This window comes from Oxyura jamaicensis, chromosome 2 (assembly GCF_011077185.1).
Source record: "Oxyura jamaicensis isolate SHBP4307 breed ruddy duck chromosome 2, BPBGC_Ojam_1.0, whole genome shotgun sequence".
Classification (NCBI taxonomy): domain Eukaryota; kingdom Metazoa; phylum Chordata; class Aves; order Anseriformes; family Anatidae; genus Oxyura; species Oxyura jamaicensis.
This window is the reverse complement of record NC_048894.1, coordinates 103,661,189-103,688,285: the sequence shown is the minus strand read 5'-3', so window position 1 is coordinate 103,688,285 and position 27,097 is coordinate 103,661,189. Positions and strand designations below refer to the sequence as shown.

The window sequence follows — 27,097 nt, the reverse complement described above, 5'->3', positions numbered from 1 at the left end:
AAAAAAAAAAAAAAAAAAAAGAGTTGTATTTAGGAACTGGGGTTTATTTTGTTTTACTGGAAATATTTAGCCAAGTTGGTGGTTTGGAAATGTTTTCATGAGAACTGCTTGAGCTAAAAGTTACTGAGACAAAATTCCAGAAAAATAACTGTGAACTCCAGTTTATAACAAGGTCGTTTCTGGCAGTCTTCAGTTTAAAAACTTTCCGTAGCTGCAAGAAAGGAAGAGTTACAGATCAATGCGATCTGGAGTTTTTGGCAAGTTAAAACAATTTTTTAAAAAATACTAACATTTGGATTTAACCCTCCCTCCGCCCCCTGCTGTGACTAGCTCATTTCCATTCAACTTTTTCTCTGTATCCTTAATAAGAATGACACTGAGGAACAGAGGATGGGAAGAGACACTTTTTTTTTCTGTTTAAAATTGGTTCCGCAGGATGGAAATTTGGCAACACATGCGGAAACTAAGCAAATCTGTTTACAGAACTCTGCCTCTCCATCCAATGAAACCAACAAGAAAGCTCAAATAAGGAGAGATTTTAGTGATGAAGTCACATTTTTGTTGATTATTTTCAGTGTTGCTTTCTTGGTCTCTTTAGCTTGTTCAAAAATTGGTTGTCTGGTGTGAGATGCAATGCAAATAGAGGGTGCCAGTACTTTTTTCCTGTGGTCTTCAGAGCTTCAGGCCGCTGGTCATGTGAATGAGCCACGTACAAAGAGCCTGAAAGTGATGGTATCAAAGAGAGGGTCTTACAGGTAGGGCTAACATAAATATTTGGAGGGTATTTTTATGAGAGGAGTCCTTGCAGGTTTCAAATGTAAATGTTAGGGTTGGGTTATGTGTTTTATTACTGCAGAAACATCATGAGTAACGGACATCAGCTTCCTATCTCTAACTTAAATTTTGTAAAAGCCAAATCTTTTCAAAGTTCAGGTGGGAATACCCTGACCGCCCCAGGGAACACCCCTGAATAGCCATCCGTGGTATGCTAGCAGGAAACAAGTAGGATGGGAGGTTGGAAGGACACAGTTCCCCGTGTAGCTAACTTAATAACCAGCAAAAAATTAGACAATGGGCCTCATGAGCCAATGGGGAAATTAGTCTATTAATCTAGTAAAGAATGGTAGAAACTTATCTAGGAACAAGCAGAAGACTTGGGAGAAGCCATAACTTGCCAAGTCAAAAAATGTTCTGGTGCTATGCAATTGTCAGCAGTTCCACACATCTGCCAAAGAGCAATAAAAAATAGGTAATTTGTTTTAGTAATTACTAAATTTTTACTATTTGCTTACTTTTTATTCTAGAGATTAAAAAAATGTTAGAAAAATGAATAAGGGCTTGTCTTCATGGAAGAGTTACAAGAGCAGTAATTGTTGTCATTGTGCCTTTCCCACTTCTGAGTCATACAAAGCTCTGTAGAAAGGGAGAGTTTAGTGATACCATACATGCCATGGCTATTTGGCTTTAAGATAAGGAAATGCTTATGGATCTTTTTAACAAGAACAAAAAACCCTCCATACTAACCAACCAAAAAACAAACAAAAAAAAACACAACCAACCGACAAAAAACAACACCCAAACCAAAAAACAACCAAACAACAGAAACACTCAGAATCGTATTACTTCGTTCCCTGAAGTCTTGTCTGCAAAGACAGAGAATTCATCAATTTCAAGGATAATTTATACTTTATAAGATGATATTTTCAAATGTGTTACCTGAATGAATATAATTGTTGGAGGAAGAGTCAACTTTCCTTTTATGAAGGGAAGTGGCACCTTTCAAACTCACTGAGGCCCACTGAGAGAGGTGAACGTGCAAGTGAATAAAAAAAAATCTGGAAGACGTTCAGAGGCTTTGGAAGGAGGGTCAGGTTGTGGACTAACACGTTGTTAAAAGGCGGGAATAATAAGGCCAGGAATAAGTGGTCCCTTCTGGCAGCGGTCCCTTCCAACCGATAGAGTTGGACTGGTGTATTCAACAGGAAAAGGAGCTTATCAGTGGAGAGGGAAAGTTTACTGATGATATTAATGTGGTCGTGGTAGTAAGGTTGTAGTGAACCATAAGGAACTGGAGGAATGGGGGAGAAGGCAGTGTGACTGGATAGTAGAATGGTAAGTTAAATTTACTGCAGGTAAAATTTAATGCAGGAAAATGGAAAGTGATCTACAGGGGGAGAAATAACTGCAGTTCCACTAAAAAGTGATGAGCTTTGAGCTGACTATTATCGTGCGTGAGTCAGTTATGAGGTTATAATAAACAGCAGTGTAAAATGCAGTGCTCTGCACTGATCAGAAAAGCAAATCACATTGTAGGCATTATTAATAAAGGAAAAGAGAGTAAAACAAGACATCATCATTGGTGCTGATGTGTAAATTCATGGCTTACCAGCATCTTGAGTAGTATGTGAAGTTTCTGTCATCTCGGCCAGCAACAATACACTAGGCTGGAAAAAAATGAGAGAAGGTAAGAGGTACAGAGTAAACTGTCTCTCTTTATCCTGGAAAGAAGTGATTTTCGAGTGTGTGCTTGAGGTATGCAATATTACCAGTGAAAGGGAGAGTGGATAGGTGTGACTGTTCAGTGTCTCTTCCAACACAAGTCCTAGGAGATATGAAAAAGGAGTATAAGCAAAGAGAAAGAGGTGGATCTTCGTGAAACAAAGTACCAAAGAGCATTGTATTTGAAAGTTTATGTGGGCCCACTTTCTGACTGTACATGCATTAAAAAGTCATTTTTTTTTTTTCAGTAACTGATGTAGTGGACAGGTGCACTTTGAAACGTTAGTGTTCTCATGGACTACTGCAGCTTTGTGTTGTCTTTTATTTCCTGCAGTAGGCAACTCTTACAGGCCTATAAGGGAAAGTGAGATTAGCTCACTTAGCTGAATTAATACAAATTATAACTGTGTATAATATTATAGCTTTTCATGTGTGAAGAAGGATTTTTATTTTTTTCTTATTTAGTCTCCCAGCTTCCTCAGTTACTTCAGAGGATTCAAAAATTACTTGTGGATTTAGTTTCCAGTAAATGTCTCTATCATTCCCTTTGCTCCTAAAAAATAATTCTCTCAGTGTGTTTGATAACTTCAGTTGTACGCGTAGCAGAAGTACTCTAACTTATAAGGGCTTTTTATATTTATATTTATGCCCTCTTAAGGCATGCTGCTGTTCATTCAAGGTAGTGGTGAAACGGCGTCTTATCCCCCAAACATGGCTGCTTCCTTCTCAGTGAGTTGCTGGCTTCTTCTCAAGCGGTCCTCCTTTAACCACTGCTACTGAAATACTGGGTCCCAGGTTTGGGGCATAAAAGCAGTTGTTCATGCCTAGAAAGCTGGGAGCTCGCTGCCTTGGTATCATCATCTTGACAACTTGGTATGTTTCTCTTGAATACGCCGTTCCCAGTTTTGGAGCTCAAGCTGTGTGTCGGTGAAACTACGAGTGCCTTCCCCTGAAAGCAGAGGAGTGATGAGGACGTTGAAAACTTGTTGGTGCAACTCCTCTCACCTCCCTGAGCTGGGCGAGCTCAGTCCCCTCCTTCCTCAGGAGACCTGCATCAGTAGCAACACCTACTGCAACACCTCGCGTGTGCCTGTGTTTTGTGCCTGTCGTGTACACTTTGCGCCTTTTTCCCCCTCCATCCCCAGTGCCTGCACTCTATTTTCACGAACCTTCACTGGAGATGTTGACAGTCATCCTTGGCAGCCTCGTCAGGGAACTGTGGGCTGGCCTCTGTTGCTCGGCCTGTCGCATCCTTGCTCCTTGTGCTGTCTCTAGTCTGGGGATTTTGGTTTCCCGGACCAGCTGGAGGGCTGGAGTATGCACGCATGAGCCTTCATTGCTCGTTGAACCCTGAATGAGTTTTTACACAGAGACTCTGCCAGTGGTGGTTTCTCACAGCTTTACAAGGCCTCCATTCATTTTTATTCCGATGGACATTTTCTCTTTTAGGAAACTTCTCTCGTGTCTGTGAAAAGGGCCAATACCTTTTTCAGTCACGCGGTATTTGGTGTGGTACTTTGTTGGATTTGTGTAACGTTTTGCTTCTGAAATGAGAGACGGATCTTGGGAAGGCCCCGAACACAGTTGCAGAGCAAGCATGAATACCGAAGTTTAGTGGGAGCCCAGGTTTCCTGATGGTAACTTGTTGTGCTAACAGCGGATTCATTTGTTTCCTAATTAATCAGAAAGAGTGTTCTTTTTATTTCAGCCATCTGGAGGGGAGCATGTTGTTTAGCTTCTTGCTACTGCAAATTGGAGCTGCACAGGAAAAAGGATGTTTCAACTTGTGTTTTTGGCTTGTTTTTCTAGGTTGAGTCAATACAGAGCACGTTAAAACATACAGTAATCATCTGCAAAGATCATATCTCAAGGGCTGCAAAAATGTAACTTAAAGTTTTGTCCCTGAGAAGACAATAAAATATTGATGGTTTAATTTCTTATTATTACTTGTTTCGTTCCATGGAATCAATTGTCAGACAAAAAAAGATGTTTCCTGAGCAAACTGCAGGACTATTCTAGGACACCGCATTTGTTAGCAAGTTGTAGGGAACATTCAATGTCGCTTTTACATCTCTTCTTTGGATTAATGTCAAAAGCATATTGCCTGTCACACGATTTGTTGAGTGTGCCATTAGCTTGCTAACTCCCCACAGAAATCTTAAAACTCTGCTTTTTTTGTTTGTTTGTTTGTTTTCCTCCAGAAGTCACTTCAGTGCAACCTTTCTTTGGAAGCTGTATTGTTCGTGTGGAATATTTTCCAAGGAGCAGTCTGTCCCTATGTGATGTTTACTGTATTTTTGCCTTGCAGCCAGCAGATTTTAGTACAAACTTGCCTGGGGGTGGCCTTGTCCTATTTTCCTCTTAGATGGTTCTGGCATTTATAGAGCTTGGGAGATCGTGCTTCTGAATTTTCCAGTCTGAAGAGCTCGAGCCAAAACAGCAGGGGAGATAGCAAACCTGTACGTTGTTTGGCTTACGGCAGCTGGGCCTGTTTTTCCTTTGACCTAAAGCAATGGCAGATTTTCTTGGGTTCAGCGTGGAGGAGGAGGGACGTGAAGAAGAGGAAAGATATGTGAGGGAAGTTGCTTTATCTCTTTGCTTGGAAAAAGCAACATATTTTCCCCCCCCCCAACCCAATGCCCATTTTTGCACCCCTAACAAAGGTAACTTAATAAGGTAACTTTTACATCACAGGTAGGGAGTGTTTTTTGTTGTTGTTGAAACTGATTTATTAATGCTGATTACTGATGAGAAAAGGGACTGCGTTTTGTTTTAATATTGCATTAGTATTTTGAGCACCAAGCTCTTTTTATGTTGTCGTACCGTTGTGCTTGCAGAGTTGACTTTTTATTAGAGGACTGGCTCCTCTGGGGTTTTTAGTGACATTTGATAGCTTCCCACCACACTCTATTTTCTCCTTTACGTCTTGGTCAATGGAAAAAAAAATAATAAAAAAAAATCAACCAACCCTCTTGCCAATTAGTGCCCAAAGCCTCTACTGGGGAATGAACTTTGATGAATGAATGTGGGAAAATTGGAAATATCCCGCAGATGGGTGGCTCAGAGAATATAGCAACTCTTATGGCTTGGCATTGTTCTCTGGCCTTTGTTGTCTGTAAACACTTTCTCCGCAGTCTTCCCCTCTAAATGAGGTTTCCTGTGGAAATAGACTTCACTGTAGCCGCCTTTTACTTGTCCTGCTCTTACATTTAGCAGCAGATGTTTCAGTTAAGTTTTGCATTCATGTAACTGAGTTGTTTCGTTGTGCCACGGAGTGATTTTATTCATGAAGGAATGCTTTTTGATGTGATTGTTTGAGTCCCGAGCTCATGAATTCCAGGAACACAGGAAAGTTTCCCAAAAAGTTGGTGAGAACAGCGAGTGGTGAAGCTCGCCACGTGTTTCAAGTGGAACACGAAGTAATGCTGCCTGTAGCACCGAGCACTTCTGAGGGACTCATCCTGATTAAATCAAAGTCAAAAGTGTTGTTTTTCTTAGGATTCTTGATTGTAAGTCTACACTGCTGTGGGAGAAACAGTTGAGCATCCTCAGCTGAACATGAACGGAAAGAACAAAATCATCTTTCTTCCCCTTTCAGTGTTTTCTCCCGTTATATTGTTTACTTCCTAGATTTTTCTCGCAGATGCGTGAGGATCTCCTTAATTGTTGCAGGAGAAACTATCAGTTCTACTGTACTTGTGGCAGGCGATGATAGTGCAGAAGCTACAGGGCTGCTGCTTCTGCGAGGAAGCTCTTGAACTGCTTCATAGTGCAAGTGCTCGTCCAGAGTACAAAAAAATAATAATCCAAATCGGCAACTTCTGACAAATTTCCCTCCCTTCCTCTTTTTCCCATTTGCAGTACTCTCTGGGTTACTCGTAACTTGTGTGTGTCACCATTTCATGCCAGCGGGAAGATGGACCTACAGTAGGTGGAAGAACCAGGAGAATCATCATCGCGGCCTACAGCTTCCTCACGAGGGGGAGCGTGGGGGCAGGCGCCAGGCTGTTCTCTTTAGCGACCAGTGATAGGACCTGAGGGAACGGGGTCAAGCTGTGACAGGGGAGGTTCAGGCTGGATATCAGGAAGAGGTTCTTCACCGAGAGGGTTGTCACGCACTGGAACAGGCTCCCCAGGGAAGTAGTCACTGCACCAAGCCTGTTGGAATTTAAGAAGCATTGGGACTGTGCATGGTCACGCTGTCACATGGTCTGAATTTTTGGATAGTCCTGTGTGGTGCCAGAAGCTGGACTCTATGATCCTTATGGGTCCCTTCCAACTCGGGATATTCTATGATTCTGTGCCAGGCAGAGCAGATGCACCTTCATCTAATGGTCCACACTGAGAGTCAGTGAGGGTCAGCACAGAGCAGGTGTTGCAGAACCAGCGTTTTCGGTGTCTTCTGGCTGAGCAGTGGGGACACCTCAGGCCCAGGGTGGAGCTGAACCCTTCCAAAGATACCTTGGCTTCAGAGTTGTGCAGTGTATTATGTGGGCGAGCGATCCATTCCTGTGTAACTGATGTACATTCCTTTTCCTCTGTTCTTTCCAGTCCTCAAGTCAGCATTGCAGTATGAGGCTTTCGTTACTTTATAGCTTGTCATCTGGTTGAAATACCCTCATGTTTTCAAGTTGCACTTTTTCTGTATAGAAAGACTGTTTAAATTCAATACATTAAAAAAAAAAAAAGGTAATCCCTGTAATCCCTTCAGAGGTGATAATTTATCTCAATTTCCTCTAATAATCATCTCTTTTAATTTATTTTCTTCATGTAGCATGAACTTCCTCTGCTTTTTGTTGCCCTTTGTCATCCCACAAATCCCAAGAGGCTGTAGTGAATTTATATTTCACATCTTTCCCTTATTTCAATGATTGTCCAAACTGAACGCAAGAAGCACAGGCAAAGGACCCTCATACCTCCATGAACATCCTCTCTTGGGTTTTGGTATTGCCCCTCATCTCACCTTTTTCACTACATGTGATAATTCCTATAGCTTGTCTACTGATATTTAATACTTTTACTATTGTCATTCTTTCCTGTGCTGAACTTACTCAGGGAGATTGTAATTACTGTTTACTGATTTCTCTCTTCTTTCAATGTTTTCAAGAACATCTCCCTTAATGCCCTTCTCGAAGATCTGGTAGGTTCTTCGTTGATATTAATTGCTGCATAATGAAGTGCCCTTGAAAGTCAGTTATGTAAATGAGCAGCCTTGAGCTGGCCATCAGAACAATGCCGGCTTGATCTTTAATTTAATAATGAGGAATTGGAACATAAAATGGTTCTTTAAATCTGAAATCGGATAGAATCATATTTTTATTAGACCAATTCTAATTGCATGAACTATGATATATCGCTGGTATAAAATTTAGTTTAGCTGATTACTTTGCATGCAGGCAAGCACTTTGGATACAGTTATTTCTTAGGAATTGCCTTAGGTATTTTTAGTTGATTATTTTGAAAGAAGTTGCTAACTTGTTGTGGCTTTAAAATACCAAGCAGGGTCTTTTTTGAAATATATTGTGTGTGTCCATTTTCCTCCCTTTCTGCTCACCTTTGTTATGGTAAAAATCACAATTCATCTGTATCAGTTGCATGTATTTTCCTTGAAAACACATCATACCTGAGTCTTTCAGCTTATTAAAAAGTCCATGAGTTCTAGACAACTGAGGGCAGTTACATCATCCAAATAACTTTGTCAGTTCAGGTAAAGTTCATTCATTGATACGTACAAGATATGCAAAAAATGGTGGATGCAAAGTTATTTGCAAATACAGCCTTGGCAAACCTCCTCTGGAATTCTGAACGGGTTTTCCAGCTAGACTTAGTCATTTTTTCCCTAATGTCTTGGCATAGCTGATCACTCAGGAGTGACATATGGTAGAAACATGCTCTAAGGGACAAGTCTCCCGGATGGCGCACAGCACCACACAAGATAGACAGATGGTGGCTTATTCAACCTTGGAAAAAGTTTAATCCTACATATTGGCAAGGCGGCCTGGGTACCGAGAGGGAGGCCCACACATGCCTGTGAAATCACAAAGCTCTTGCGAATTTGCTTGTTATTACTGAAAGAAGTAGAAGGATTGTGGTGACATTATACAGTGTAAATATCTGCAAAGTTACATGTTCAGCATGCTATCAGAAAAAAGCGAAGTCACCTAGAAAGTGGAAATCCCAGAGTTAGCGGAAGACTGCAGAAAATAAAGTTTGCTGAACTTTCCACAGCTGTTTTTAGACTAAAACATCTTTATTCAGCAAAGTTGTTGAGTACTTAACCTATGCACGAATAGCTGTTGATTAAATGAACTATCTAATGGAAGAAAGGGTATGTTATGTTTTTAATGGTTTTACTTCAATTTCAGGGGTTGATACTGGTTTTGTAAAGTGTATTAAAAGCATTTCAGAGCACAGGAACCTTTACTTTAGTTTAGTAATCTTAAATGTAAGTTCAAATAAAAAGTTACAAATTGCCTGACACTGCATTTAAATTTATAGCAGAAAATGCAATCTGTATTTTATAGTTCTAAAATAAGAGCATCAGGCCTCTCACTGTAATATCTTGTGCTTAAGATGGTGAAGAGAGCCCCGGAGTATCTCAGATGGAAAAATGAATTGCTCGTGTGGTTTATTGAGATACGTAAGAAAGAACACAATCTGATGTGAAATCTTTCTGGAATTCCAGTAGTGACTGATCTTGTGGAAGCAGCACAGTGTTTTGTGAGGATCTTGAAAATACTGACCCACTGAGAACACGAAGGATTGTCTGCCAAACATCTTTTTCACTTTATTTTCTTTTATTTTTCTGGTAGATCACGCTCTCTATTCATAACCAGAAGGAACAGGAAGAATCTCCTGACTCCCTGAACTTCAAGGATATCACTATGTTGTATTGGGTGAGTTTAAACTAGACAAGACTTTTCTTTCTGAAACACTTTCAGAACGGTAAATACAGTTCAAACAAAGTATTCGTTTGTTAGCAGGGGAATTCTTTAGTCAAATTAATCTCGTGCCAATAACATTTCAGCCCTACCATAATGTGATCTTTTTGATACATACTTGATTGCAGTTATGTATTTAGGCATGTTTTGATGTGTGTGTATAGATGGGTATTCGTATGCATAACTGTAGCTGAATGTTACTAGTAATTTTTAGATATTGGCATATTTTGATTTATTAGCTCTGGAATTTTTTGTGGAAATAGATTGGTTTCAAGGAAATCTCTCAGGTGAAAGTGATGAAGAAGGAAGGAGGAGAGAAGTGATATGCTTGGAGCAGCAGGTATATTGCTAATTATTTGCCAGGATGTGGAAGACCCACTTAATATTACTGTTTAACCTACTGAGAAAAATGACATGAAAATGAGATCCTAGTTGCTGAATTCTGAAGTCAGATGGCTCATTTGGCTTTGAATGACAAGTACTGCAGAAATGTGGTGCAGTGTCAGAGTGTGAGAGGCAGTTACAGAGAGAGAGCATAATTCAATAACCTGTTTAGGTTATGGATTGAATACGTAAAAGACATTACATTCCTGCTTTCAGCTGAGGGTGCTCTTGTGTAATACGACGATATGCTTGTTTTGGGGCTAGTAAACGTGAACGTTCTTCCTGAGTACCTTTCAGGTACTTATTTTCTTGTTGCTCTTTATTTTGCTGTGCTCTGTTGTGAGCAATGATGACCATATCATAGCTGAACCTGAAAGCATAACGTAGTTGCTGCAGAACTAGTGCAATCTTTCTGATTTATTTTTTCAGCTTCTATAGCCAATTATTATAGGACTAAGCCAGTACAAATTTGATTAATTAAATTTTGTGTCCAAGTGCACCGTCAGCAAAATAAAACAGACATCCGTTTACTCCCAGCCTAGACACTGCAAAATTTTTTTACATACCTCATAGAAGAAGCAAATGATTTGGTAGCTCATCCTGCCCCCTAAGGCAGAGTCCTGGCTTGTTGTCACAAAGCATGCCTGTGGGCCTTCCAAACATCATTTATTTGTGAGAAAGAGAGCTACAATCTGGTGAGATGATTAAAATTCTGCAGATCCACAGCTGACACCTTTTTGACCCAGATCTGAAGTTCAGGCTTGGAAGTACTTGAGTCCCTTGAAATTTTAAGTTATGCTTCATGGAATTGCTGTTTATATAATTCATAGACTAAGCGTGATCGTGTCGTTGTTGAATTGCTGAACGCCAGTGTGTGTGAATCAGCCATCTGCTGTCAGGGCTGAGTCTTGTATCTCCCCGGCCAGTGACAGTGGAGGTCAATAAACCACGATGGCTCTCACTCGGATGGGCATGGTTTGAGGTAATAATGTGGCCCTGTCAAAAAAAAAAAAAAAAAGTCACTTTTCTTCAGCCTACTAAGAGTAATGACATATGAAGGACTCAAGTGGAGAAGAGTGGAGTTGGAATAGGGGAATGGAGATGCACAGAGATGTAAAAGGTTTGGATGTGTGAGAGGAGAAACGTCTGGCATTTGTAGCAGGGGTTTTGAGTTAATTAGGGGACCAGATGAGGAGTGGAGAAACCATGTACACAGGAGAGGAGCAGCCTTCAGGATCTGGAAGGGAACCTGCATGAAGTAGGTGGGTTTTCTTTTTAGAGGACCTTAGATCAGTGATCTAAGAGTGGGTAACTGAGATATATAATGCATGCAGTCTTATTTTATTTTGTCTATATTTGTGTACCTGGTGCACTTCCTAAGTGGAGAGTGATCGGGCTCTTTTGTAACTCCTACAAAGCTTCTGTGTGCTTTGCTCCAACGGCCGAACGTCCTAGAAACCCAGAATATTCGCCAGGTTGGATCTTTGTGTTAAGCTTGCTGTGAAGTTTGATCAGGATGTGGGTTAGTGCTAATCATAGGGTCCTGCACCACTTTGCTCCGCCAGGTCCTGTTTCTTAGGAGATGTGGTAATCAATACCAAAAAGTTGAATGCAGAAGCAAAGAAAAATACATGACTGAGCCAAACCAAAGGAAATTTAGAAGGTGGTGAGGACAGGACACAACTTCATGTACAGCAGGGGGAATTCTGCCATGCTAGTTCCTGCTAATTGCTGCCGGGCTGTGGAGAGCCTCTGAAGTCAAGGTCACACTGAAACTTGAAAATCAGGACTGAAATGTCTTGCACACCTTGAGGAATACAGTTAGTCAGTATTCCAAAAGCGGTGTTGCCAAACAGGGAGAAGGAACATAAATCCTCATCCAGTCCATAATCTGGTAGTAGGAAAGGGTGAAGTTGTAATTGCCTTCTTTACTTTGATTTTTCCTCGTTGTGAGGCGGTGAGGTTTTTTTTAGGTATTAATTCCTTATTTAGGAATTAATTCTACCCCTCACCCCCCCGTTTCCCTTTGAAGCCCTGGTTTAGAAACGATACCCCGCAGGTCTGCATAAGCACGAGCGGTAGGGCTGTGCGCTGGAGGCGGCCGGCGTACCTCTGTGGGATCTGCAGGTAAAGCTGAAAATGGCTGCGATCACTTTTATGCTTTCTGTCTGTCCCCCTTTGTTCCTTCTCCCTCCCGCTTTCCCTCGTGCTCACTTGCTCTCTCTTTAGTTTAACACAGTTGAACAGCACTGAAGTGTAAAATGTGCTTTTGCCAAGGTCAGTTTCTTGTGATTACTCGCCTGTGGCAACTTATGCCAGTTGCAACAGACTGAGTCTCAGCAGTCCACAAAGTCACACTGGTGCTTATGCAGAGGACACCCAGTGTAGGTTATAGTAACCGTAGACTGGAATAGCCTGCAATGCTGCTGAATTTCAGCAGCTTTATTTAACTCTTCCCATCTAGCTTGCACTTGCTTCAGTGGTTTGGAGCCTGTTCCACGGAGCAGTAAGATTGTCCTGTTCTCTGGGGACCCTCGAGGAAGTTTTTGCAAAGACTAAGTTCTTGTTGTTAGAGGTTGTTTGCTTTCCCGTAGTGGATTGCCCACATTTCAGGACGTATTCATAGGAGAAAATATAATAAAGCATCACTGAGGCATTGCATCTTCCAAGTTTTATATGTTTTTGTTGGCTTGCTTTTGGAGAAAATCCTATCAAATGCTCCTCTACTGAAAATGATACAAGACAGAACAAAAAATCTATATCTACATAACAAGAAGTATTATGGAAAAGTTTAAGAAGTTGCTTATTGAAGCAAGAATACAGAAGACAGTGACAAAGCCTTTATGCTAAACCTTTTTAAAATGTTGTATACACTCATAAGCATGAAACTTTTTTCTTATTAGAACCTAATAATAGTTTTGCCTACTGTGACTGAGGAAGGAGTGAGAAATTCAAGAACATCTGTTCTTGGAGATATGAATTGTTGGATCCCATTGTGTTTGAGTACCACTAGGTGGGAGGTACCTCCACTCTCATTCCCCTTTCTCACATATGAGCAAACTTATCCCTTTATGGAAAACTACTATAGTTGGAACAGAAAAGCGTAAACTTCCCCTGTTATTTTGCTTATTTGTATTATAATTGACAAAATATGAAGTTTTATTTTTATTTTATTTTTTATTCTGGAAGTATTTACTTGTGTAAGAAGATACAGATTTTGGGTTACCTGTCCATCACTACTGACTTCTAGAGAGGCAGTGAGTTGTTCAGATGATCAGCTGAAGGGCTAGAGCTGAACTTCAGTGACCTTGGAAATTCAGTTAAGTGCAAAATTTCATTGCTTAAAATTGATTATGCATTTGATTCATTTTGAAACCATGTAATACTATATTAAACACCGCTCTCTCGTGTTTGGCATTGGAATGAGTCTTGGACACAAGTTAAATAATGGGTCAGTAACTGAGTCTTGATCTTGTAGACACCCGTGCACAAAGCACACAAGAAAAAGTCCTGTTGAGCTCAGTGAAACTCCCCACAAAACAAGTTGAGGACTGAGAAGTCATTTGAAGAAGAAGGGTCCATCATGGGTTTTCTGTTTAATCTTGCTTCCAGGCTTACACAAAGTGTGTGTGTGTATATATATAGATAGATAGATATAATTTTTTTTGAGGCAGATGTCACTTGCTGCTTTATTTGCATATGTAGAAGACAATGAAATGAATCTTTTGTTGCAAGTATGTTTTGGATTGTCATTTGCTTATCTGATTCTATTGCAATTCCAACCCCTACTCCTTTGCTTTCAATAGCAATTTTATGGGCTCAGCTCTTACGGAAGAATACGGTGTGGTAGCTCTGTTCAGACTTTGTGAAGATTGAACTGTCTGCTCAGTGTGTCTTCAAGGTGGAAATGAGCATTGTTGTGTGTGTGTGTATCTGTGCTGTGGTATACGGGCTTGTAGCACGTGTGGAGAGGGAAGGTGTCTCCGATTGTTTTAGAGGGACAGTGGAAACGTGTTACCCTTCTGAAGAAAGTGGTACCAGTAGAAGCTCAGCTGGTCGGTCTTCAGTCGACTGAGAAACGAAGAAAAGAGTGTTCTTGGCTACGATAATACAGAAGAGTTGCATTGTCTGTGCTCACCAAAACTTATCCCATTCATTTCATCCCATTCATCTTAAGAAATTTGAGAAAATAACTACTCAGACAGAAGGTTTTCTGGAACATTCCTAAAGACATTCCTGCAGCGGGCTGCTAATGATGCATGCTCAGAGGATTTCCTCATCAGTATGTCCAGTACAACAAGCAAAGGGTTTACAGTTGAGATCGAAAAAGCCTGCACAAAACCTTGAACACACTCAAATCTATGTGCAGAGCTCCTAAACAATTTTTAAAAATTCATTAGAACTTTGCTATTTCTCAAGTTCTTGCTTCCTCGACTTTGGGTGGTAGCAGAAATACTTTGCTATGGAAGGTGTGTGTGTGTGTGTGTGTGTGTATGTATATATATATATACATACACATATATATATATATATATATATATTCTGGGCCAGTGAGAATCAAGAGCCCTTGAAGTCTTGCAAAATTTGCAGCCTCTTTTTTTTTTTCTTTAACTCATGGGTTGAGATATGAAAGCTTGTTTTAAGGGATTTATCCATATAATTTCTCGTAGTTTTAAGGGGAGCTCTCTGAGTCAGTGACCTAGTCAGCTTTGAAATGTTTACTCTGCTAATTCAGCTGCGATGGAAATAAGCACTTTAACATATGGATAGATTTATACCTTTGCAACGCATCTGCAGGTCGTGAGTACCACAAGAGGTTTGTGTTGTGCAGCAAAACATCTCTCTTGAACTCTTAGCGTTTATCTTCCTTGGTTTGGGAGCAGCAGTAATATCCCCTTTTAGCATTCAGTTCACCATGAGACATAGGGGGTTATCTGAGAACTTGGAGCCAGGTAACGAGGAGTCAATACACTTAGGAAGAGAAAACGCTCTCAAGTCCTGTATGAAAGGTGTTTGTTCCAAGCAAAGACCTGTGTAATCTGAGTAGCTTCCTAATAGTTATCTCCCGCACATCCTTGGAAGATGACAGGGAAACCAATTGATAAATTGTGTTTTTGTGTTTCCCCTTTTAATAGTAAGATTATTGTTAAGCTTCTAACAGCTTTTAATAAATGCTGGTTTTCCATTTCAGTTATGACAAGACAACATCATCCCCATGGTTTCCTTCTTACCAGATAGGCAAAATTCAACAATTGAGTGAACATAGGGGGCAGGGTTTCTTACGGTTTGTTACTTACAGCTTTGACACCTGAATCACCGCAAGGACTAGGACAGTCTATAACGTGACTTCAGCTTCCACATGGGAAATATTGGCTAATAATTCCCTGCCTCTTGGGTGCACGTGAAGATTAATTTCACAGAACGAGTGAAGTATTTATTAATAAATGGCCATTCTTGGGATGTCACTTACTTGTTCATAGCAGTGACACGGGTAATATATTGCTCCTGAGAGGAATGTAGATGAGCACATAAAACAAAAGACACGCGTTTGAGTAATTTTCATCATCCTTCCTGAAAGCATGTGTGTGTATTGAGTAGTGTCCATGTTAGTACTTACTGTTCTGATGATTTTAAACTGCTGAAGAAGAAATACCGCCAAATATGAAGGAAGAACCCAAGGTCATGCTCACTTTTTCTGCCTTCAGGTTGCACCTACAGGAGCAGTTGATAATCTTTCATTAAAGCAGCATTCATTTTAAATCCAGCTAACTTTTAGAAATCTAATCTTGTTGCATGTTTTCTGCGTTGCAAGTGCGAGGTGTGATTAAATTGTGAAGTGTTAAGAGAAGCGTGGCTATTTTTTTTAAATTCTTTACTTTTTGTAAAACAGTTACAGTTATATAAAATACTTTGCCAATCCGTTTCCTGTGTCAGACTGACATTTGGTCTGTGATGGGAGTTGTGGGAAAATGAGCATTACTGTACATTTCTTTCAGTGGTCAACTTGAAGGATGTGACTGAACAGCAAGGTCATACAGGGTTTTGAAGGAGTTTTAGATGCTTTTTTTTTTTTTTTTTTAGCTCCCTAATGAAAGAAAAAAGCCTCTGGATCTATATATATATTTTGTTTCTTTATATGTTTAGACTTCTGTATTCTACTATAAATATTAAAAATAATCTGATGATAAATATCCTTTGGGTTTAAATTGGAATTGCTTCACAGAGCCTCTGTTTTTGGATGCGAGTTGGAAGAAAAGAAATGTAAATTTGAAGGGCAGGGGAGGGAGAGTGCACTTGAAAACCTGATTTGCTATAAAAGCTCAGGCACAGAGGTGATTTTTGACAAGGTGCTGAGTATCTGAGCTGTTGTCTGAAAGGAGCAGAGGTGATCTCTGTCCCGCAGACATTGGTTCCTCTGCTGTTGTCATTGCCCTGAGATTGTTTTTAGTGCTGCAGTCTAATTTACCTAAACATTACATTTGGGAGAGGAGTGGGGAGGGGGGAAACAACAAGAGCGATTTAGTAGCTTTACTAAATCTCAACTGATTTTAGAAATTTGTGTTATCGGAGGTACTGGCAGTGCCTGAGTTGTGCCTTAATGAGTCTTTCGTTGTAATCTCAGCCAGAATGGTCTCTCTGCCTTTGCGCCCTGCAGTTGACATGAGAGTTTGCAGCTGTGTTGAATACAGTTTAGGAATGTGGTGTGGCATGCTAACTGTCCTCTGCAAGGTTTCACTGCCTGCAGGAGTTGCTGAAGGTTACTGGTGCTGGTTTTAAACCGTTGTTGTGAACATACATATCAGCGCTATTCAGGACTGAAAAGATGTCGTTAATTTATGTTGTATTTTGTGTTTTGTAATTAAGATGAGAGTTTTAGTTTCTATCTTATATTATTGATGGAGCTTTTTCTCTCTCAGGAATTAAACCTGAAGCAATAACGTATGAATCATACTCCTTGTCCCACTTCCAGACTAACTTGACTCATCAGTGATTTTTCTTCTGGCATGATTTGAGGGGAAAGCCATTTAATTTTTTGTGTGTGGTTTCTAATCATTATTGACTGTTGAAGAAAGACAGAGATGAAGCCAGTCCAGCCAAACAGCTGATTTTATTTAGAATTGTGCTTCCAAAGAGCCACATCATACAGTAAAATATTATGATTGCACAAGAGAGACTGTAAGATGCAGATCTCTGATTCTTTAGTGTCAGACGAGGATGAGTTGTAAGAACTCATTATTATGCTCATAATTCCTTACCCTTCCTCTCAGCAGTTTCCATATATATATATATATATATATGATACTAAATAATAAAAATCTCATATGTGGAAAATATTTCTTGCAGATAAACTGCAAAGCACGGAGCTTTTGTTTTTTACTTTTTATTTGAGCTACTCACAATCTAATGATAATTTGAATTTGTATACAAATTACACTGCTCATGTGACTTCTACCACACTTAATAATCCTTATTTTGTTGGGTGACGTTATTTTTAATGTTATACTTACCTTGTAGTATAACCAAATGCACAACATGGTTCAGTGCTAATTTTGCAGGAATGTGAAAAGCAAAGCCCAACTTCAGTACTGCTTTACAAGCTTACAAATGTATAATAATCTACAATTAGCACATTAAAGCACTGTAAGAAAGGTTTCTCTTGTTACTAAGAGTAACCATATACCTTCTTCTATATTAAACTGTTTCACATTGATTTTATTTTTATGTCCACTATTTAAATACTTTTATGTCCTTTGTTGAATGTGTAAGAGCTTTTAGCTAGGCTTCTCAAAACCTCATTTTTGTTTGCATGCATCCATTAGCCCTGATGACAGAAATCTTTCATACAAACAACAAATAATTTGCTGTCTGATATTATAGAATCCCTTCTTGCTATACGTTCATTGTCAGAACTTGACTAAAGGAATTGCTTTCATGTGGTGCAACACTTCTTTCCTAACTATCTGTGGGGAAAATGCAAATGGATGCGTCAGTTGTACAGTGATGGAGCTACGCAAGGTATTTCCTTAAGAAATGAATATATATGTTTCTTTTGTCATGTATGAAGACTCAAAATCCACACCTTCACTCCATGACCAGTTAGTAGGTACTTTATCTTTTAGTAAAATAAAGCATTTTTTAAAAGTCACTTTACATCATTTATGCTGCAAAAATTGTTGGAATGACTAAAGAAGAGAGCAATGTGTCATGTGTATGATACCTACAAGAACAGACTACAGGCCAATGAACATATCATGGGTAAGATGCACAGATTCTCTCTGCAGTAGGGGGGAATCCAGACCATTCTCCTGCGTCCTGTTGGCACACGGTCATTCATCTGTGAGGAATGAAACCCCCTTGGTTCTTATGTAGGTAAATCAGACTTCTTAAATTGCTGGCATTGTTTTAAGACAAATATTTCTTGCCAGTTACACAGTGAAAGGGGAAAACTTTTCTTTTAAGGAAAAAACAGAACTGAATGATAAATGTGACAGTAGTATTTATTATAGGACTGAAGAATAATCTCTGATACGAGCAGCTCTTACTTCCAGGTGACGTGTGCCTCCTTTCAAACTGACCAAATAGCAATCCTTCACTCAACAACATGAAGCAAAACTTGCTCTCGAATTCTTCCTTTCTGTTCCCTGCTGGAGTCATCCAGTTTTGTTGATCATGATGTAATCTGTTGCATAACCAGAGACTACGGAGCCTACTGCTACAGCCTGCTTCTTTCTTGGCACTGCCGGGAGGCTTCAAAGAGTGACTGTGAGTGTGAGGCGGCTGCTCTACCAGCAAGACCAAGAGGATCAAAGCATATGTTTAGAAACGAAAAACAACTCGAAGGAACGATGACCACATGACTGCCATCCGGAAAGTGAAAGTGGTCTCACAAAAACGGGCTATTTCGAAGTTTAGGATAATTATTTCAAATTTTATAGAGCCAGAAAAGATCAGGGAAATTCATAACGATCTTATTTTGTAGCTACTTGATAGGAGAAAATTTCTCATGTTTTGGATGATCGGATGTTTTGACAGTTGTAAGCAGTTTGATTATTTTGTGCATGATTTTATTCTGCATCATGTTGTTTTCTTGGCTTTTTTTCCTGTGTTTGCAATTAGTTTTTACCAGAAATCAGTAGAAAATTTACTTCGAAAGTAAGAAAAGAATTGCAGGATTTTTTTTTTTTAATGTAGAATTTTTCTCTGAAGGTCGAACAGTTGTTTCAAGATTGTGTTTAATGGGCTTGGGAAAAATAGAGATTTTTAAAAATCTTTAATTTCACAATAGATGGAAGGAATTTATAGTATCCCCAGACAGTTTGGATGAAAATGCCTGATTTTTCAGGAGATACCTAATTTAATACCATCTTAATTATCTTTCAGAGAATTTCATTAATCAAGTTTTCTTTATTATTCCTTGTCCTCTAACTATGCTTTACATTACGATACACCACATGCTTCAACTGATTCTTTTTCAATGTTAAATGTTCAGTTTTTTCACTTTCATTTCTGAATATTTCTCTTATAGCATTTCCTGATGGCGTTAATATTTACCTGTGCTGATGTAGTAAGTTGTCATAATGGGAATGTAGCCTTCCTGGCTTCGTGTTTTTGGTGAAAATGGGCATGATATACAGAATATTAAAAAAGAAACCACGTGGCTTTCACACTGTCAGCTTTATGGCACTTTATTAGCTCCTATTGCATTGGTTGCATACTAGTTTGTGTTTTTGTTACAGGGAACATGATAGTTGCTTGCTTTTCATACCCATCAAGTCGTAATTCAGGAGAGGCAGAGGAGTGTTGGAGATGGGTGAGCTTACTGCTCTCTCCTTGCTGTCCTTCCCTAGTTCTCTGTATGATGAGCCAGTGCCTGTGCCTCTACTGTTGCAGTAGTTGGCTGATTGGCACGTATGTAGTGTTTCTCATGTGCTGTGAACCCTCAGAAAAACTGCAAAGCACAACGTGATCACTCTTGATAGACACTCACTAAAGTGTAGCACCCTGATAAAGTGTATGGCACTCCTCCCACGCTTAACAAATCTGGGATTATTGTTTAACCAGGATTTGGAACTCCCGTGTCAGAAACACTCCTCCTCTCCTCTTTTTCCCTCTTCTTTCTTTGACGAGCCTATGTATATTTGCAAAACTATATGCTCTGAGGAGAGTTTGTTCTGATGACTGCAGGAGGAAGCCACACCTGGGATTTTTACTTGCTTTCTGTGACCGCTTTGCCCTCGGTGGTGGTGCTGCTCCTCCACTGGCACTTCCTCCTGGTGCAGGGAGGAAGGGATGCTCTGTCACACCAGACCCTCTTGAGACCACAGCTGCGAGACTCTTACTCACGTTTTAAAGAATATGAGCAACCTGCATCTTTTAAAGATGTGTTAGCCGAATTCAGAAATTATCCTGAGGGTTACAAAAGGGGTTTTCCTTATCCAAAAACTACCCTAGACCCTTTCTTGGAAGCACCAGCCTTTGAAAGCTTTTCTGTAAAAAGTCTTTCTTCTTAACAAGAGCCAAAGGAGTTATTTTTCTTTGTCCTCCTTCACGAACCAGCTGGCTGAAATTAAAATACTTTAACAATTAAGACTTAAGGCAGCATGACTCAGCATGAAAAAATTCAGATCGATGTTTAAAGCGTAGCAGAGTTATAAATAACTTCAGGGATGGACAGTGCTCTGAGCCCTGATGGTAAGGCTGAGGGGCAGCTGAGAACGTTTTCAACTGCGCATTTACAAATTGGAACATAAAGCTCACTAAAGCTAACCATAGGTAAAGATCAAATGTTCTTTAGTTTCTTTAGCCCTTGGGTGTTTTTGAGGTAAAATTCTGGCTGTGCAGAAATATAGGGAAGATTTAATAGGATAGCAGATGAAATGTTACGGGTTTTCTTTTGCTTTCTTTTTCTTGGATAGGACGCTTGGTCAGAAAATGCTCAAAGTTCTCCTTTTTGCAGCTTTACTCTTCAGGAGGAAGACAACATGCTATGTGAATGTGGTTTTCTTTTCTTATGCTATTTACTATGTCAGCTCCTTGTGAAGGAGCTGGATTTATCAGCCCTTGTGACATTGGTCTTTTCTGTCACCAGCTTTGAAATACCACCTGCATTGTAGAATGGTACTTAGGGATTTAAATCTGAGCTTACTACTAAATTCTTTTGCATCACATTGTTCAATTGCTAGTTGTGTGTATAGTAAAAGAATAATACAAAATCATGTTTTCCTTTGGTTATATTTGTCGCTTGGTTTAAGTAAGCAGTGGTTGTTTTTCTTTACTATACACAATCCTTTTGTGTTACATATTTGAGCTGCTGTGCAATTTCCCTTAGACCTTCTAAACTGCTGCCTACCTTGCTGTTAAAATAAGGGGGCAATTTCTTGAATTCACCACTGGAAAAATCAAGCCTGCATTGATCCTAACTCTTCTTGAAGAAGGTCCATCACCAGTTTACTAGTTGTGATAATAACGTCATTCAGCATGTGTTAAATAGGCATTCAAACATTTTTTATTTACATATTTTTGTCTCTATTCCCTTACTAGAAAAATAGATCAGTAGCAGTGAAGTTGTGGTGTTTAGTGGAAACTCTTCTTTTTTTTTTTTTTTTTTTTTTGGGTCACGGAATTCTCAGCTTTTGAGAGCCTTTTGTACTCTGTTTTTATGTTGAGGGTATTTTTGACAGGGACTCAATGCTCATTGCTGTTGCAGTTACTATGGAGAAGCTTTCCAACAGGAAGGCTTATGCTGTGTTTTCTGAAGATGGTCAAAGACTGAATTTGCCCAACTTCCTCATAACTTGCAGTTAGGGAGTTCATTTTGTAACAGTTGCCTTCAGACTAAAAATTCCTTTGGCTCATCTGTGCTTCCTTTTAGGCTTCACAATCTGTAGTGTCCTAATGGAAAAGATGAGAAGCAGAATGCAAAAGTAGTATATCCTGCTCATCACAAGAGGAATGAACGTGCTATTTTATGGCTGCCTTGGAAATGAGGTTGTTTGAGATTTCTGGTGTATGCTGAGATGTCTGTTAGTTTTCCCACTTGCTGGGTAGGATTTGCATTGAGCGGTCAATACCTCATGCAGGATGCTAGGCTGTGGTGTTCTCCTTGACGTCGTGGAACAGGAGCCTTTAAATCAGTTTGTTTCGATGTGGAACGCATCCTGGGTCTGATGCTGAATGGCAACAACACATATGCTTTGATTCACGTGGGATTTTTTTTATTTTTCTGGTACCTTCTGTAGTTTTTCTTTGTATCTGATGCATTGAATACCACTCAAAGAGCTACCAGCATTAAGGTGCAGTTCAAAGTGGCAGAAAACCATATGAAGCTGAGAACTTTACCCAAAAATAGATCGTGAAAGGTTCTGAAAGCATTTTATTTTCATCTGCTCTGTTAGTGTCTTTGCTGATTGAACGCTTACTCTTAAGCTCACTGTTCTCAGACTGGTGAGGTTGTGTGATTTTTATTTTATTTTTTTTTAAGCTCTCACCTCCTCCAGTGATAGGAAGGCGATGCTGTATCCTTTGAAGGGCCCCAAGGTTTGATAGCATTGTGCTTTCAGTGCAGCCTTTCAAACCGATCCTCTTCAGTCCACTGTGATGTGAAGGATACAAGCCTTTTTCTCCTCGTCCTTTTATTTCTTTCAAATCAACTGTTAAATACCTGAGAATGAACAGACTTTTAGGAAAAAAGTTTTCCATATAATAAGGAAAGTTGGAGAAGAGGAGATTCAGAGAGGGAACTGTTTTCTAGGTTATGCCTGAAGGATTATTCGGATACTGCAGGAAAGACTTCATAACATGGAGCTAAGCCTCAAATCTGTTCAAACTCCTAACTGAACTTTCATCATTTATCTGTAAATACAGATGTATTTTAAAGCCCTTTCAGATGGCTGGTGTCAGAATCTGAGCACGTAGGAGATGCTTTCTGGTCCTATTTTTTTGAGGCATGATACAAGATGAGGAGGGAGTAGACTTTTGTAGAAGATCTTAAGACCTCAAAAAATTGAAGCAGTAACAATGGTATTGGATAACATAAAAACTTGTCCAAGGTCACACTGCAGATAATTTTCAAGGGTTGGGATTATAATGCAGGTGTTGAGTTTTTTTTTTTTTTTTCCTGCCTTCTGCCATTCCTAGCTGTAAAAATCTAAATGTTTTTCTTCCAAAATTTCAATACTGAAATCCCCAAGTTAAATCTGAAGCCATTCTTAAACTGCAGAGAAATTGTTTGCTGAACAGATGACAAAAAAACAACCCTGAGGACTGCTGTGTTTTGCTTCCTCTTCCTTTTTTTTTTTTTCTTTTTTTCTTTTTGTGGCTCTGTCTCATTGAGCTTTGCAAGCCAAAGCTTGTGAACTCTTACTGAGGATAAAGGCTGAAGCTTCTTGTGTATAATCATGAGCGAGCTGACAGATAGACTCTGTCAAAGTGACAGTTACTGTGCGTTAAAAATCAGTGATAGATGGGAAAGATTTTGTCATTGAGTCTTGTCCAAATTGTGAACATTTTCAATTGGTGACCTTTTCCAGTTTAATTAGTGTAAAAGCACAGGATATTGTGATTACAGAAGACAAATGTTGTTCAATTATATTGCAGAGCTTGTCCCCTAAATTTGGTCTGAGGTCTCGTGTTCACTGCCAGATTACAAAAATGAAGTTTGCTCTTAAAGAAGGACCATCTTGAAAAATCTAATGCATATAAGTTTCTAATGTCACCTTTACCTCTGGTATTTTTTGCTGCTATTAAGTCAGCTCGTATTTTTTTTGTTAAAAAAGTCTTGGAAGCATCAACACGCACATTAACATTTATGAAGAAAGCAGCAATTGGAATATGCATGGATGAAAAAAACAACAACAACACTTATTGCAGCTGGCCCAACAAATTCTAGTCTTTTGAATATTTGGTCCTCAGTAAATACATATGAAAATTGAATTATTGATTCATATTAATGCATTTCTCAGTTCATTTTTGGGGGGACGAAAGGCAGCAGGGGCAATATCCCAAAGTTTTGTGGTGCCATCATTTAATTACTTCACTGTGTGTTCATTTAATAAAGTCTGATAAAGTTTGTGTCTGTTTTGCTCTGTCTTTGGAAATACGGTTTATTTCATTATAAAGTGGTAATTGCAGGTAGGCTGTGTGATACCTTGGGTGTTACTGTCCCCATTGCTTTCCAGTTCTTTATTGCAGGTGTGTGTTTGAGTACCATGGTGAATTTTCTCTCTAATATAATTAAAAGTTCACAGAATCACAGAATTTTCTAGGTTGGAAGAGACCTCAAGATCATCAAGTCCAACCTCTAACCTAACACTAACAGTCCCCACTAAACCATATCCCTAAGCTCTACATCTAAACGTCTTTTAAAGACCTCCAGGGATGGTGACTCCACCACTTCCCTGGGCAGCCCGTTCCAGTGTCTAACAATCCTTTCGGTAAAGAAGTTCTTCCTAACATCCAACCTAAAACTCCCCTGGCGCAACTTAAGCCCATTCCCCCTCGTCCTGTCACCAGGCACGTGGGAGAACAGACCAAGCCCCACCTCGCTACAGCCTCCCTTGAGGTATCTGTAGAGAGCGATAAGGTCGCCCCTGAGCCTCCTTTTCTCCAGGCTGAACAAGCCCAGCTCCCTCAGCCGCTCCTTGTAGGACTTGTTCTCCAGGCCCTTCACCAGCTTTGTAGCCCTTCTCTGGACTCGCTCGAGCACCTCCATGTCCTTCTTGTAGCGAGGGGCCCAAAATGAAATTTGTTTCTGTGACACTGAAGCACAGAGCTACTGCCTTACCAGCAGTTCTGGTAAGATGCCTTACCATCTGCTTTTATACTCCAGCTTTCTTGCAGATGAGTTGAGGAGAGAGGCTCTTTGAGATTGCAGCTTGGATAAAGTTTCATCTAGCTTTGTGCCCTCAGAGGTGTGTGTCAGGTTTGTATGCCACCCCCAAACCAAATGATGGCATCTTGTACCATCAGGGAATGCTAGTGGTTTCGCTCTCCTTGGTAAACCATTCCTTCATGTGTCTGTGATAACATGGTTGCACAGGCAGCTGTGTGCATTTCCTTTTTTCTCACCCTTTATTGAAAAGGACGAGGCAGACTGGTGATCCTTACTACCCTGCCTAAATGGCTCACTAAACTGTTATTTCACGATTCACTTTGAATCTCCTTCTTTCACCATTGCTGGGCCGTGCTCTTCCTCAGTCCCAGGGGCTTTGGTGCACTGAGAAAACACCTCCACCAACAGATGTTGCGTGGACCATGGAACTTGAGCCCAAATTTTACCCTCTACTGTGCTCTCTCTCAAGTCCCTTGGTAGATCGAGCAGCCAGTTCTGTGAGAAATAATAAAACTGTCTGCCAAGTCATTAATATGAAGGTAACTACGTGAGGTTATAGTCACCAAAATGAACATACACACTGTTCCTCTGCCTCGGTGAAGGAAAGATTCCCTGGTGGTATCTGGAGCTCTTTGAGGGATATGGGCTATGCATGCCTTAGTGTCCTTGTTTTCACCTCTCCTTCAGAGTCCTTCAGTTGTACCTCTGCAGCTGAGAGGAAGCTGGAGGCATCCTGAGCGCGCTCTATCTCTATATTTGTGTTGTAAGCTCAGCAGAAGGAAATGCAAGAGCCGTCCGTGCCTTCTTCAGAGGTGAAGGCACTCTAGTATTGAGCACGAGCGTCTCTGACACATGGTGGTATGATGCGCATGTGGACTTGAAGTGCCTGAAGAATTCTGATTTTAAAGAGAAAATTTTACGTTAATTTTCCTTCTGCAGATTTTGTACTCCCTTAACAAAATGATTACAAAGTTACCTGCAAAAAGCTAATTTGAATGCTGGAGAGGAGGTAATGTTTATTCTGTAAATTTTGTTCTCTGTATTCTTTCAAAGGATTGAAGGTTATTCAAGGCGTCAGTCAGAACATCTGCACCGGGTAAGGAGGACTGAAAACAGTAATTTTCCTTCTTCCATACTGTGGCAACATACCTTTCTGAAACTTCATCCAGCTCAAAGTTGGGTGGATATTTTTCAGATGGTAGACTATCACCGTTTTATAAAGTTCTTTATAAATATTTTTCTTATTTTTTATATTTTTATAAATTTTTATAAAGGAATCAAAGATTATCCTGATGGCAAAAATTATTTGGATTTTAAAACAGATTTAGAATTACGTGCATGTATTTGTAAGGTGTTCATAGAATCAGGAGAAAAGGAAACCCAGGCAATATTAGAAGAAACTATTACTTTCTAATACTGCTTTTGTATTTATTATGCAAATGATTTTATATATACTTTATTTTACTTTCTTGCACTATTAAGAAAACAGCATTTTAGGATGCATTTTAATTTAATTGCACCCTTCTCTATTTGCAAAAGGGTTATCTGTGAGAATGTGTTTTTTAGCGTTTTTTTTATTATTATTATTTTTTTAATGACTTGGCGTTGTGTAGTTGAATAAATAATTTGTGTTTGAAATGTGAAAAAGTCAACAGTGCCTTCACCTTAGCAAGCTGGTCTTCATCTTTGTTTAAGCCAATTCAGAAGAACACATTTACACACACATGATGAAATCCAGTGTCCAAAACATGACAGCAAAAAGGATGCCTAGGTAAGTGGTTGGACACCTTCAAACCTCTTCCACTGTGGGTCAGCAGAATTTTGTAAAGCTGTGAGATTTTTGAGGTTTAGGAGACAAATCTTACAAAGACTTCAATTAAAAACAGCAACAACAGAAAAGCACTTTTAAGTATGAAAGAAAACCAGATCTTTCCTGGTTTACTTTTATTTAGGCCTCCTCCTCCAGCTCCGAACCATAGAGATGATGGAAGGAGTAGACCTGGCTAGGCTGTATGTAGCCTGAATGTTAGGCATGATGGCATCTTCTGGAGAGATGGCAAGAGATCTGCCAGGTACAGGTGGGGCCCTATATTACTACAACCAGATCCTCCTTGCCTACACATGAACAACAACAACTTTATTTTGGTGTTTGTAGTATTTTGAAATCATATGTTTTAAATTACGACAGACGTATTGGTGACGAACAAACTTTTTTGTTTTCCGTACGCAACTTGGCATGAAGATCAGGCAACCCCTTCTGTTTTAGGCTTCAGTATTAAGTGGAACTCCTGACACCTTCAGCTATTTCTAGAAGTAGATCCACGCTTTGGGTGTGATAAGTAATTTATTCTTCTCTCACAAACTGGTTATTTCTTTTTCCTATTTTAAGTGTTACCTTATTTGGTTATGTGGCTTTGTCGAGACCACATGAGGTTGATCTCCT

General features: G+C 39.7%; 1 protein-coding gene across 1 annotated transcript in view; it reads left to right on the top strand.

Moving 5' to 3' along the window:
* LDLRAD4 (low density lipoprotein receptor class A domain containing 4) overlaps positions 1-27,097 on the top strand; it is a 280,454-nt gene that overhangs the window by 34,427 nt on the left and 218,930 nt on the right. The window contains exon 2 of the mRNA XM_035318273.1: positions 9,312-9,395. The gene's annotated coding sequence lies outside the window, so the exon portion shown is untranslated. The remainder of the gene's footprint in view (positions 1-9,311; positions 9,396-27,097) is intronic.